Source organism: Pseudophryne corroboree, chromosome 6, assembly GCF_028390025.1.
Source record: "Pseudophryne corroboree isolate aPseCor3 chromosome 6, aPseCor3.hap2, whole genome shotgun sequence".
NCBI lineage: Eukaryota > Metazoa > Chordata > Amphibia > Anura > Myobatrachidae > Pseudophryne > Pseudophryne corroboree.
In genome coordinates, this window is record NC_086449.1 from 332,016,152 (window position 1) to 332,029,042 (window position 12,891).

Below are 12,891 nucleotides of genomic sequence, written 5' to 3' on the forward strand. Positions count from 1 at the left end.
AATATGTAAAAGGAGGGACTCTGCCTGCCGTAATGTGTAAAAGGGGGCTCTGTCTGCCGTAATGTGTAAAAGGGGGCTCTACCTGCCGTAATGTGTAAAAGGGACCTCTACCTACTGTGCAGAGTAATTTGAATAATAGAGGCTGTTGTACAGCCTAATATGAATCTGTATTGTTTTGTGGCTACGCTCCTTCCCCATGAAGCCACACCCCTATATTTTTGGCACATGCCTATGGCGGCCCTCGAATACTCATTGGAAAGTTTTAAGTGGCCCTTCAGCTGAAATAATTGCCCACCCCTGTACTAGAGGCTGGTGGCCATAGATGGAGATGAGCCTTTACTAGCAGGATAAAGATGGTCATTGAGTAGGGGAGAGCTGCGAGTGAAATGTGTCGAGACGAGGGCTTAGATAACAAGAGGAAAGAGGGCCCTGCTCTGAAGAGCTAACAATCTAGTGGAGGGGCGACAGACAGAAGAGGTGCAGGCAAGTGGGAGGTAGCCAGATGGCAGTATGCAAGCAAAGCTGAGGTGTTCACGGCATGAGGCAGGGGGGTGGGGGCGCGGCTTCAGCACTGGGTTATGCATCGGGAGGGTATGCTTTGATGAATAGGTGGGTTTTTAGTGCCCGTTTGAAGCTTTGCAAGGTCGGGGAGAGTCTAATGGAGCGGGGGAGTGCGTTCCACTGAAGGGGTGCAGCATGGGCAAAATCCTAAGGAGGCATGCGCCCCGGGTGCAGTATTTGAGGGGGCGCCAAGAAGTTACAGAGGAACAGGGTTTTTGGGTTTGTTTGTTTTTTCCGGCAGTGCTGTGCTGCTCCAGTGTGGCAGCAGACAGCACCCTTGGCAATGTCTCTGACCCACCTGTCTGCCCACAGCAGGTTCCAACGCAGTGCGGGTGAGCTCCAGTACCTGGGATCTCTTCTATGCCGGCTACTGTCTTAAACTCTCTTCTTTGCCACGTAGTGCTGCGACTAGCATGCAGTGCACTGTACAAGCTATAGAAGCGCACTGTGCTCTCAGTTAGCAGGATCAAGCTCCGCTTTGCCTCCCAGATGGAGGGATTTGGTGTAGCTTATATGGGGATGTAATGTAGTGATGTAGTGTACCATATACGGCATGTAGTGTAGTAATGTATTGCAGTATATAGGGGCATGTAGTGCACTGACGTAGTGTAGCATATAAGGGGATGTAGTGTAGTGATGTAGTGGAGTATAAAGTGTATGTAGTGCAGTGCATATGGGCATGTAGTGTAGTGATGTAGTTCAGCATGTAGGGGATGTAGTATAGTGATGTAGTGCAGTAGATAGGGGAATGTAGTGCAGTGACGAAGTGTTATGATATAGTGCAATGTATGGGGACACACAGTGGTGCATGTAGTTGAACACGCTAGCAGGGCAAGTGACGCATACTGTAGGGCATTTGAGGCACATAGGGGAATATTGTTCAATAGTATCACCTTTTTCAAATTTCCTGGTAATCTGATATTTTAGTCTGACAGAGTTTGTTTTGCTGTTGTTTGTTTTTGGGTTTTTTGGGGGGGCGCAAACTATTGCCTTGCCCCGGGTGACGAAAATCCTAGTTTCGGCCCTGTTACTAGGTTCCTCTACTGCTCTCCCAGACTCCCGCACTTGCACCAATGTTCTGCAAAGTGGTAGATTGTGGATTGCATTTGGAAACCCCCCTCTAGAAATCCTGCGTTTGCCACTGCCCAGGGCACCCCTGCAAGTGTCCCGAGGCACCCCAGTGAGCCACAGCACACACACCCTCTGAGTTAAGGGAAAATAAAGAAATCACACGGTGCTAGGTCTGGCGAGTATGGAGGGTGTTCTAGCACTGCGATCTGTTTCTCAGCCTAAAACTGCTTCACAAAGAGAGCTGTGTGGGCTGGAGTGTTGTCCTGATGGAGAATTAAACCATTTTCCCACAACTCTGGCCTCTTTCTTCTGATTATTTTCCGCAAAGTTTCAAGAACATTTTTTTAGTAATGTTTATTCCTTGTTGCGCTTTCTGGTACCCAGTCTGCCAAAATGGTATCCGTATGATAGATATACAGTGTCTAGTTAGACAGTCAATAGGTAGACACCATATATTAGACAGACTTTAGACCGACAGGGTCAAAAGGTCGACAGGGTCAGAAGGTCGACATCAAAATGGTCAACATAAAAAAGGTGGACAGTGTTTTTTTTTTTTCAATTTTACATGTTTTTGGACTTTTTCATACCGTCTTTATCCATGTCGGCATAGAGTTGGTTATAAACCTTGTGGCAAGCGCAGCAAGCCACCGAGCCCGAAGCATGGTGAGCAGATTCCTTTCTACAATTGGGGATCCCAGATGACAAAACTATCCACACAAACCCCATAAATGAAAAAAAAAAAAAAAAAAAGTTGTCTACCGGTTTCATGTCGACCTTTTGACCCTGTCGACCTTTTGACCCTGTTGACCTTTTGACTGTCTAACATATGGTGTCTATATATTGACTGTCTAACTAGACACTGTCTATCTATTATACCATACCCGTACGACAGGGGTGAAACTTGCAAAACTGTTTTGGGATAGTCCAATGTCAGTGTTCCCCCACTCCCTTTTAACTCACACAGTATGGTTTATTTTTTACAAGTACAGTCTCATTATTTAATAGCCACACCTGGGGGTAAATTTACTAAGATGGGAGTTCTATTTAAGATGTGATGTTGCCCATAGCAACCAATCAGATTCCAGGTATTATCTTCAAGAAGGTGCTAGATAAATGAGAAGTAGAATGTGATTGGTTGCTATGGGCAACATCCCATCTTAAATAGAACTCCCATCTTAGTAAATTTACCCCCTTGTATCTATCCTGGGCCTGACTCAGTCATGGACACAGATCGTTCAGCAGCTGCATTTTCCTCTCCGCCTCAGCTTAGGGGGCACTGCATCTGACAATGCAGGACCTGATGTGCACATGTGTAGAACAGGTCACTAAACATCGGAGATGTATGTAGACCATCGGTGTGCGTACATCTCTAAACTAGCCTCATTGTCCAGATTAAAACATATATAATATAAATCAATATTTTTCAGCATATCTTCTACAGTTCTAAATGGATGTGCATAATAATAACAATAAATACTGCAGGCAGGCCTTAAACATTTCCCCTAATTTTGAAAGTGAGTGCCTTCTTCTGGGCTTTTCCCACCCACATCCCATGATGCTGTTTATTATTTACTGAAGATAAACACAGTAGTCAAATACACAAGTCAGAAACAGCACCTGCTGCTGGGTCTGTGCACTGTGTAGCACAACTTCGTTCTTTGTGGCCAGCAGGCGCACAGTCAGTGTCGACGGCCTGGGCTCCTCCCTGCCCTCTCATAGTAGAGGGCTAGTCTCTGAGGGGCAGATGTATTAAGCCTGGGGATGTGATAAAGAAGTGATAAAGCAGTGATTAGTACAAGATGATAACGCACCAGCCAATCAGTTCCAATATTTAAGTCGACAGGAGGTGATTGGCTGGTGCGTTATCACCTTCCACTTATCACTGCTTTATCACTTTTCCAGGCTTAATACATCTGCCCCCGTAACACCAGGTCCACCAGGGATCACTGCCTTACCAACCTGGTTGCAGAAAGACTATCCACAACAGGGAGCAGCAAGTCCAGGGCACATTGACTTTGGGGATTGTGGAATATGGGACAATGGAGGAGAGGTGCCCCCTTCAACACATTATATGCAGCAGCACAGACCACACTGTGCAATGTAGTACCCATCAAATCATACCCAGCAGTGCCCTCTTTTTATTTAGCCTTAATGGACTATGCATATATTATAAATAGCAGAACCCATCAGTAAACAATTCAACACATTCTTCTTAGTAGATACCTGCATGACACTTTATCAATCAATCATATATTTTATTTATCCAAGCAGAGCAGACACTATTGATCAAATTCTGCCTTAAGTCTATAACAATAAATGTAAACATTTAATTACAGATAGGCATTCAATGCAAGTGTACAATAGTACAAGTAAAACCTACATTAGGGGTCCAGTAAGACAGTGAAGTGATGCAAAGAAAAAAAAAAATACTTTGCACCACCAGTAATCAGTAATGCTGGGGATAAGGCGGCACAATAGTGATGTCATTTTGTCCATGTGCAATGATGTCACTGAGTGCATCGGTACTACATTGCACTACTGAATCTTTTTCCCATAATGTAGGTTATGGGATATGGCAACACAATGTCCTCTATCTCTTTCATTCTTTACACACAAACCTGGGGACATCCCTGTTTGATAGAGGGTAATATTAACAGTAGTACTCAATTTCAATGAATTCTGCAGCATGTTCCAGAGTGATAGTAGGACAAATGCTGTGGCTTCTCTCCCAAAAGCAATAGGAATTTGGGTACCTTCAGAGAAACCAATGAACAATATATGAGTTTGTAGACTAAAGGCATATTATGAGACAGGTAATCAGTCACCAATGTATTTGCCAATGATAGTTCTGTACATCCAGTTAGCTCCATTTTTATTTTGTCTGTAATGTTGGGTTGTCTGGAAACATAAAGATCAGTGATGAAATGCAAATAACATTTTCTTTCAACATTGGTCAAAGCATTATAACCAGCAACACAGAATAGTTTATACACAGGAATACCCATCATATTGATAGAAACGGGAGGCTGGCTGTCGGGATCCCAGCTGTCAGGATACAGCGGTCGGAATTCTGACTGGCGGAATCCCGACACCCGGTGAAATACCGGCGGTCAGAATTCCGACCGCTGGCTGGAATCCTAACTTGGGTGGTGGTCCACACCACCACCTGAGGGGGAATATAACCCTGTGGAAAGGTCGCCACCGGGCCCGAAGCGAGGTGAGTACAGCGAGCCTGCGAGGGGACACGCTGAGCTCGCCACCGGTATCCCAGCTGTCGCGATCTCGGCATCGGCCTCCTGACCATAGGGGTTCCCCACAGCCGGGATATCATACTGATTCCGCTAGAAACAGTACCCACTGTATTTTAACCAGGTATAGCAGGTCCATTTTGGTGCTTACTATCCATGACCAAGGTCTGTAAAACATAAAATGTATCATATTTCTATTGAACTTCCAACTGCCTGCTCTAAAAATAGCCATGTTCACTATCAGCTGACAGATTGATGCATTTGGCTCCCGAACTTCTCTTCCATTAATTACAGCAAACGACCGGACCGGCATTTGCTCTACTTGTCAAAACATTACTTTTAAGGTGCCTAAGTAGCGTTTTGACAGTGTTGACCACACTAATTAACTAAAGAGTATTTTATGAACCACCAGCAGCAGACTGACAGTTGGGAGCAGTATGGCTTTTTCTTGTGATTGCTTGCCAACTGGTTTTTAGTATGCTATGTGGTTGCATTACAGTTAGCTATTGCTTTAGTTTAAGAGAAAAGTTAAATGAATTGTGATGTCATCCTAACAAGGTAATAGTCAGGGCATTTGAAGTGACCAGGGCCTGACAGTGAAAGGGGCCTGGCAATGTTAGTACAGCCCCCACTTCAGCATCCGGGGATGGGGCTGCCCATGCCAGACATATATGTTCAGAGGGGATCCTCACTATGCTTTGTGAGAGCAGGATGAAGGACTAGGATGCTAGAGCAGCATCCGTGGACCCCTTGCCCAAACCATCCTATGTGGTCTAGCATTGCACTTTTCTGTTCCTGCTTTCCACCGTGTGCATTCTCAGATGGAGCAACAAGCCTGCAAAAACAGATATATCCCCTTTTTCAGGGTACCGTGCTGCCAAACACACAAAGAATGATGAGCTATTGTATGTCCTTGGCAGTGTTAATTTTGACAAGGATTTTCAATTTAGTTTAATTTTAGTCAATGTTTTAGTCAAAACTTTTGCAGACAGTTTAATGATACTGTAATGAATTTTGCTGAAGAACATTTCTCTAAGATTCCCTTGAGAAAGTTTGGATACCTTTAACTAGTGTATGTGTGAAGTAATCTAGGCTTAGTCGGCTGAGAATGTGTTACATACTGAGTCTGACTTACCATAGTACTCCCATATATCATATACAAATGAATGCTATAATTTTGTTAGAACAAACAAGTGTAACACACAATCCTATTTCCTCCCCAAAGGTATTTATTTTCTGCAAATTACCTAGAACACATAATTGTTCTTTACAAATCTAAAACTAAAACCCTACTTCCAGTTTAAATTTTGACAAGTAGTTTAAATGTAGTTTTTGCCTCCTTAGTCCCTTTGATTTACATGGTGTAGTCACATTATTGTGACCACCTCCTACATTTGATGTCAGCACGCAGCGCGTATCCCATGAAGTACGTCACGTGTCATCAAATGTGCGCTGGCTTGATGGGTACATAAGGTATGCAATAAGCCGTCTGCACATATATCACTCTTTGTTGTGATGGGTAAAAGGGTGAATTATCTGAGTTGCAAAAAGGGATGATTATCGATTTTTGTGCCAAGGGTGGTGGTATTTCTGAAACAGCGCAGTTTGTGAACTGTTTGCATGCTGTTGTGGTGAAGGTGTATTGTGACTGGACAAATGGCACCATTGCGAATAACCGACGTGGAAATTGCGGAGCACCACGTGCCATTGATGTGAGGTGAACATCGGCTACGAAGGTGCGTGAGGGACGACCGACACACTACAGGGGAGCAGCTCACTGTCAAAAATGAACTTGGGGGCTACCAGACGTGTATCTAAAATGGCAGTTCAGCCCGTCTAGCTGAATACTTTATCAAAATTTTCATCGACAAAATTAACACTGGTCCTAGTTAACTGCACGTTTCATAAAGCCTTTAATACTATCTGCACTCTCATACATGTCACGTACTGTACTATACAAAAAACATTAATCATATAAATGTAGTCACTCACTGAGACATTTTTGCACAGATAATTCTTGCAAGTAACGGGTTATACAATACTGTTCTGAACAAATGTTAGTTGAAAAAAAGCAATCGTAGCGCAGTGAAGTGGTTAAGCTCTTTCTGACAGGGTTGTACGCTATCCTCCAGCTAAGAATCTGACAGCTTAACGAATAGCTGTGGATGGTAATTAGCAATAGAGATGCTAATAATGAAATCTATTACAAGTGCAACTGCAGAGAAAGTATGTAGGGGAGGGGTGGTGGTGGAATGACAGGGGGAAAATACAGAAGGGGTCAGAATGGCAAATGCACACAGGCAAACCTTAGTGAAATAGGGTAATACTTAAATACAATAAATACATGAAATATCTGCTTTCGGAATTGATGTACTGCAGTACTTCCTATGGTCTTGACTTTTCTATGCTGAGTCTTAGTATTTTTGTTGTGTGGAAAACAGAAAAGAGTAACCTAAATGTTTTCATATCCTGCAGCTGTTTTTTCTTACCTAGGCTCGGAGAGAAGAAACAGCTGTGCTCACAAGGAATCGTGACTCCACTGGTAATCAGCAGAAGTCCCAGATATATCTGTGTGCCAGGACTGTACAAGGTACAGTGAACAGCTTGTAAAATAGGTCTGTCCATGAGGATCCTGTCTCTTGGTCGGGAGGCGGTCGACATACCATTGAAGGTCGACATGCATTACGTTGACATGGTCACTAGGTCGACATGCAAAAAGGTCGACATGCGTTTTTCACAATTTTTTTCACCTTTTTCATACTTAACGATCCACGTGGAATACAATTGGGAATGGTAACCTGTGCTGAGCAAGGCACCTTGCGAGGGATGCGGGGCACTAATTGGGGTTCCCCGTCACTTTACGAAGAAAACGACACCAAAAACAGTAAAAAAAACTCATGTCGACCTTTCTCCATGTCAACCTAATGGCCATGTCGACCTAATGGCCATGTTGACCTTCAGTGGTCGACCTAATGTATGTCGACCTAATGCATGTTGACCTCATGAACCACACCCTCTAGGTCGACCACACTTAGGTCGACAATGTCTAGGTTGACCACTATTGGTCGACAGTAAGTAGGTTGACATGGTTTCTATGTTGACAGGGACTCTAGGTCGACATGTTATTGGTCGGCATGACAAAAGGTCGACATGCGTTTTTCACATTTATTTTTCATTTTTTTTGAACTTTTTCATACTTTACGATCCACGTGGACTACAATTGGGAAGGGTAACCTGTGCCGAGCGCAGCGGGGCACCTTGACCAAAGCAATTGGGGATCCCAGTCACTGTACGGAGAAAACATCACCAATAGAAATTTAAAAAACTCATGTTGACCTTCTGTCATGTCGACCTAGAGTCCCTGTTGACCTAGAAACCATGTCGACCTACTTACTGTCGACCAATAGTGGTCGACCTAGACACTGTCAGCCTAAGTCTGGTCAACCCTACATATCACACTCCTGTCCATGCAACACACTGCATTCACAGCATTCAGTTTACTGCATTAGCAGAGCAGCTTGTAACATAGGTTTGTCCATGCAGAGGCCGACTGAAGAATATCTGGCCAAGAGACCAGCAAAATGACTGAAACAAAATTTACCCTTTCAAAAACAGGGCTATGTGAAGAAGCATATTCTCTGTAGTAGTGTTTAACTACACATCTAGGAGAGCATAAATAAAGAACATAACAGCAACTGCAGGTTTAAAGCACTGACATACCATTTATGTGCCTATCCTCCTCTCCAGGTCATACTAATTGCTGTTGCCAGATGCATTCGTATCACCTCATATGAACTTTAGCAATGCACATCCCTTCAGTGACCTTCACTTTTCATCTGTCAGAAAAAAATATTTTTTCAAAATACTTCCTTTATTAAACAATTAACTCTATATTTTAGGATGTAGCCATTTGGTCAACATTCCTAATGTGAACCCTAATTAGGATTAGGCTGCGGACAGGAGGGTTAGACAATAGAGGGAAGGTTAGGGATTAGGGTAAAGGCATAGCTACCATGGGTGCAGGCAGTGCAGCTGCTATGGGGCCCAGAGCTGAGAGGGGGCCCCCCTTCCTTGTCACAGTTATATGTGTTATATACCATTGTGTGGTACATAGGGACCCTTGCAAACTTTTGCCTTGGGGCCTGCAATATATCTAGATATGCCTCTGCACCTGCTTATTGTAATATGGTATAATATGAACAGGGGGGCACTATAATGTGGCACAATATGTGTTGGAGGCAGTATAGTATGGCATAATGTGCACTGTCAAAATAAAGTGAACTAGGGCACTACTGTCACACTCGCGGCACTGCGGCTGCCGCGCTTACCGCTCCGGGTGCGCTGGGTCTCTCGGCGGTCGCCGCCCCCGGTGGGCGCCGGGTTGTTGCGTCTCGCTGGCGCTGCCTCCGGCAGGTTCCCGGGGTGTGGGCGCCGCCGTTGCGCCTGGCATTCACGGGAGCGTGGTGGGCGAGTGACGTCATCGGCCCCTTCCGCCAATTGGGAGAGAGTTCAAAGGAAGACGCCGTGCAGAGCTCCGGCGCCTGAGTATCGTCTCTTCTATGATCACCAGTGCTAGCAGCGTTCAGTGAGTTCTCTAACTGAACGTTTCCTGTGTACCAGCGTTTGCAGAGTATCTCTCAGTGGGACATTCCTTGTGCTTCCAGCGTTTGCAGAGTATCACTCAGTGGAACATTCCTTGTGCTTCCAGCGTTTGCAGAGTATCACTCAGTGGAACAATCACTGTGCTACCAGCGTTACAGTGTATCACTCAGTGGAACAATCACTGTGCTACCAGCGTTACAGTGTATCACTCAGTGGAACATTCACTGTGTACCAGCGTTACAGTGTATCACTCAGTGGAACATTCACTGTGCTACCAGCGTTACAGTGTATCACTCAGTGGAACATTCACTGTGCTACCAGCGTTACAGTGTATCACTCAGTGGGACATTCTCTGAGTTACAGTGTTTCTCTTAGGGGGACACCTCCTGTGTTTCCTGTATTACATGATATCTCCAAGTGGAACGCCTTCCTTACTTCCAGAGTTACACTGAATCTTAAATCCTCATTCATTTCTTCAACATCGCTCACAAACTTCTCATTCTTCAAACATCGCTCACAAATTCTTCATTTTTCAGTGTGCTTCACCATCGTTCCCAAATCCTCATTCATTTCTTCAGCAACGCTCACAAGTTCTTCATTCTTCTGTGTGCTTCACCATCGTTCTCAAATCCTCATTCGTTTCTTCAGCATCGCTCACAAGTTCTTCATTCTTCTGTGTACTTCACCATCATTCTCAAATCCTCATTCATCTCTTCAGCATCGCTCACAAATTCTTCATTCTTCTGTGTGCTTCACCATCGTTCCCAAATCCTCATTCATTTCTTCAGCAACGCTCACAAGTTCTTCATTCTTCTGTGTGCTTCACCATCGTTCTCAAATCCTCATTCGTTTCTTCAGCATCGCTCACAAGTTCTTCATTCTTCTGTGTACTTCACCATCATTCTCAAATCCTCATTCATCTCTTCAGCATCGCTCACAAGTTCTTCATTCTTCTGTGTGCTTCACCATCGTTCTCAAATCATCATTTAATTCTTCAGCATTATACGCCAGTTACTACGACTAGTTCTGCATGAGGAAAACCTACATCCGGCCATCCCTGCTCCGGCCCAGCTGTGGTTCCTCCTTCCGATCATCCGAAGAACCCCCGAGTTCTCAACACTCCGAACCCAGGTCAGTGACAGTATACTCAGGCCACATGGACCCGGGGGATCGGAACCCAGAATCAAGTGCCATCCAAAACTTAGTTCCCGAGTTCAGAGTCAGGAGGCGGCACAGGGCCAGGTGATGCAGTATCTCCAGGAATTATCCGGCCGGCTGGATCAAATTCAGGCTTCCCTGGCTTCTGTAGTTCCGGCTCCAGTTCCAGTACCCGCTCCAGTGGTTGCCACCAGTAATGTTCAATCCTTGTCCGGAACCAGGTCACGCCTTCAGCTTCCCACTCCCTCTCGCTATAATGGGAATCCAAAGAATTGCCGTGGTTTTCTCAATCAATGCGAGGTGCATTTTGTACTTCTCTCACACAACTTCCCCACGGATCGGGCCAAAGTGGCATACATTATTTCCTTGCTTGAAGGTTCAGCGTTGGATTGGGTGTCTCCGTTGTGGGAGCTATCTGACCCTTTGGTTTCCAGTTACACCAATTTCATTGCGTCATTCCGCAAGGATTTTTGATGAGCCCGGCAGAATGACCGCTGCTTCCTCGGACCTGCTCCGAGTCCGTCAAGGCTCCCGTTCAGTGGGACAGTATGTGATTCACTTCCAGACCATAGCCTCGAAACTACGCTGGAATAATGATGCTCTTCGGGCCGCTTTCTGGAACGGGCTCTAAAAGACGAGCTGGTCACTAGGGATCTGCCAGATTCCTTAGAACAGTTGATCTCACTCTGCGTTAAGGTGGATCTCTGCATGCAGGAACGAGGTGGCGAACGTAGTCGGTCGGATCGATCCAGATTCCGGTCTCTCCCGTCTAAGCAAACAGTTACCCCAAGTTCGGATGAACCCATGCAAATCAATCGATCCCGGCTGTCCCCGGAAGAACGACAGCGTCGTCGTGAGGGTAAACTCTGCCTCTACTGTGGAGCCGCGGATCACTTTATCAAATACTGCAAGTCCCGTCCGGGAAACGGGCAGTCCTAGCTTGTTCCGGAGAAGTCGAGTTAGGGGTTACATCTAAATCTTCTCCGACAGTGGATTGTTTACTCTCCGTGTCTCTGTTTTCTGAGTCTATAGCTAAACCTGTTAAAGCCCTGCTGGACTCTGGGGCTGCAGGGAACTTTATTTCTCTTTCTTGTGTTCAGAGTCTGGGTTTACAGTTACAGTCTGTCAAACGACCTATTACGTTGACCGCCATCAATGGTACCAAAATATCTAATGGTCTTATTACAAGTCGCACAGAGCCAATCAAGCTGCAGGTCGGAGCTCTGCATCAAGAACATCTGGAGTTCCTAGTAATTCCGGAGATGCCTCATGATCTTGTTCTTGGTCTACCTTGGCTTAGAATTCACAATCCTCACGTCGACTGGAAGTCGTCACAAATAATGTCCTGGAGTTCGTTTTGTCACTCTAATTGTCTCACTCCTGTTTACTCGCTCCGTGCATCTTCCAAGTCGGATGAGGAGCTTATTCCAGAGGCCTATCGGGAGTTCACAGACGTATTTTCAGAACAGGCGGCCGATCAGTTACCACCGCATAGACCCTGGGACTGTCCCATTGAGCTTATCCTAGGAAGAATGCCACCTCGGGGATGCACATATCCCTTATCATTACCCGAGACCCAAGCCATGTCGGACTACATCAAGTCTAATCTGCTGAAAGGATTCATTCGCCCCTCTACCTCCCCGGCTGGAGCAGGTTTCTTTTTCGTGAAGAAGAAGGACGGAGGGTTAAGACAATGTATTGATTATCGTGGCTTAAACGATATCACAGTTAAGAACAAATACCCTCTGCCGCTGATCACGGAGCTATTTGATAGGGTTCGTGGAGCCCACGTTTTCACTAAGCTCGACTTGAGAGGAGTCTATAATTTGATACGTATCCGACAGGGGGACGAATGGAAGACGGCCTTTAATAGCAGGGACGGGCATTACGAGTATCTGGTAATGCCGTTTGGCCTAAGCAATGCCCCTGCCGTTTTTCAGGGATTTGTAAATGAAATCTTCCGAGATATGTTATATCAAAGCGTAGTGGTGTACTTGGATGATAGAAAACAAGAAAGTAGAGAGCGCAAGCAGACTAAATTAACAAATTTTAATTTAAAACTGCACAAAGAAAAAAGTATATATATTAAATATATGTGCAATTAGTAAAACATAAAATTATGGACAAATGGGATCCTCCAGCTCACAGTCCATTAGATGCAATAATAGATTCCGAATTAAACAGTCAAAAGCTCCTTCTATTCAGAGCAATGAGTTCATCAATTATTGTTTAAATAACCTTTTTGCAGATT

At 45.0% G+C, this 12,891-nt stretch overlaps 1 long non-coding RNA gene across 3 annotated transcripts in view; it reads right to left on the reverse strand.

Moving 5' to 3' along the window:
- Positions 1-3,904: 3,904 nt before the first annotated feature.
- The window catches only part of LOC134935248 (uncharacterized), a 297,771-nt gene continuing 288,784 nt past the window's right edge, over positions 3,905-12,891 (reverse strand). For all 3 annotated transcript variants that reach the window (XR_010180011.1, XR_010180009.1, XR_010180010.1), the window contains 2 exons: positions 8,601-8,716; positions 3,905-4,530 (listed from right to left, as the gene is read on the reverse strand). This is a non-coding gene — a long non-coding RNA (uncharacterized LOC134935248). The remainder of the gene's footprint in view (positions 4,531-8,600; positions 8,717-12,891) is intronic.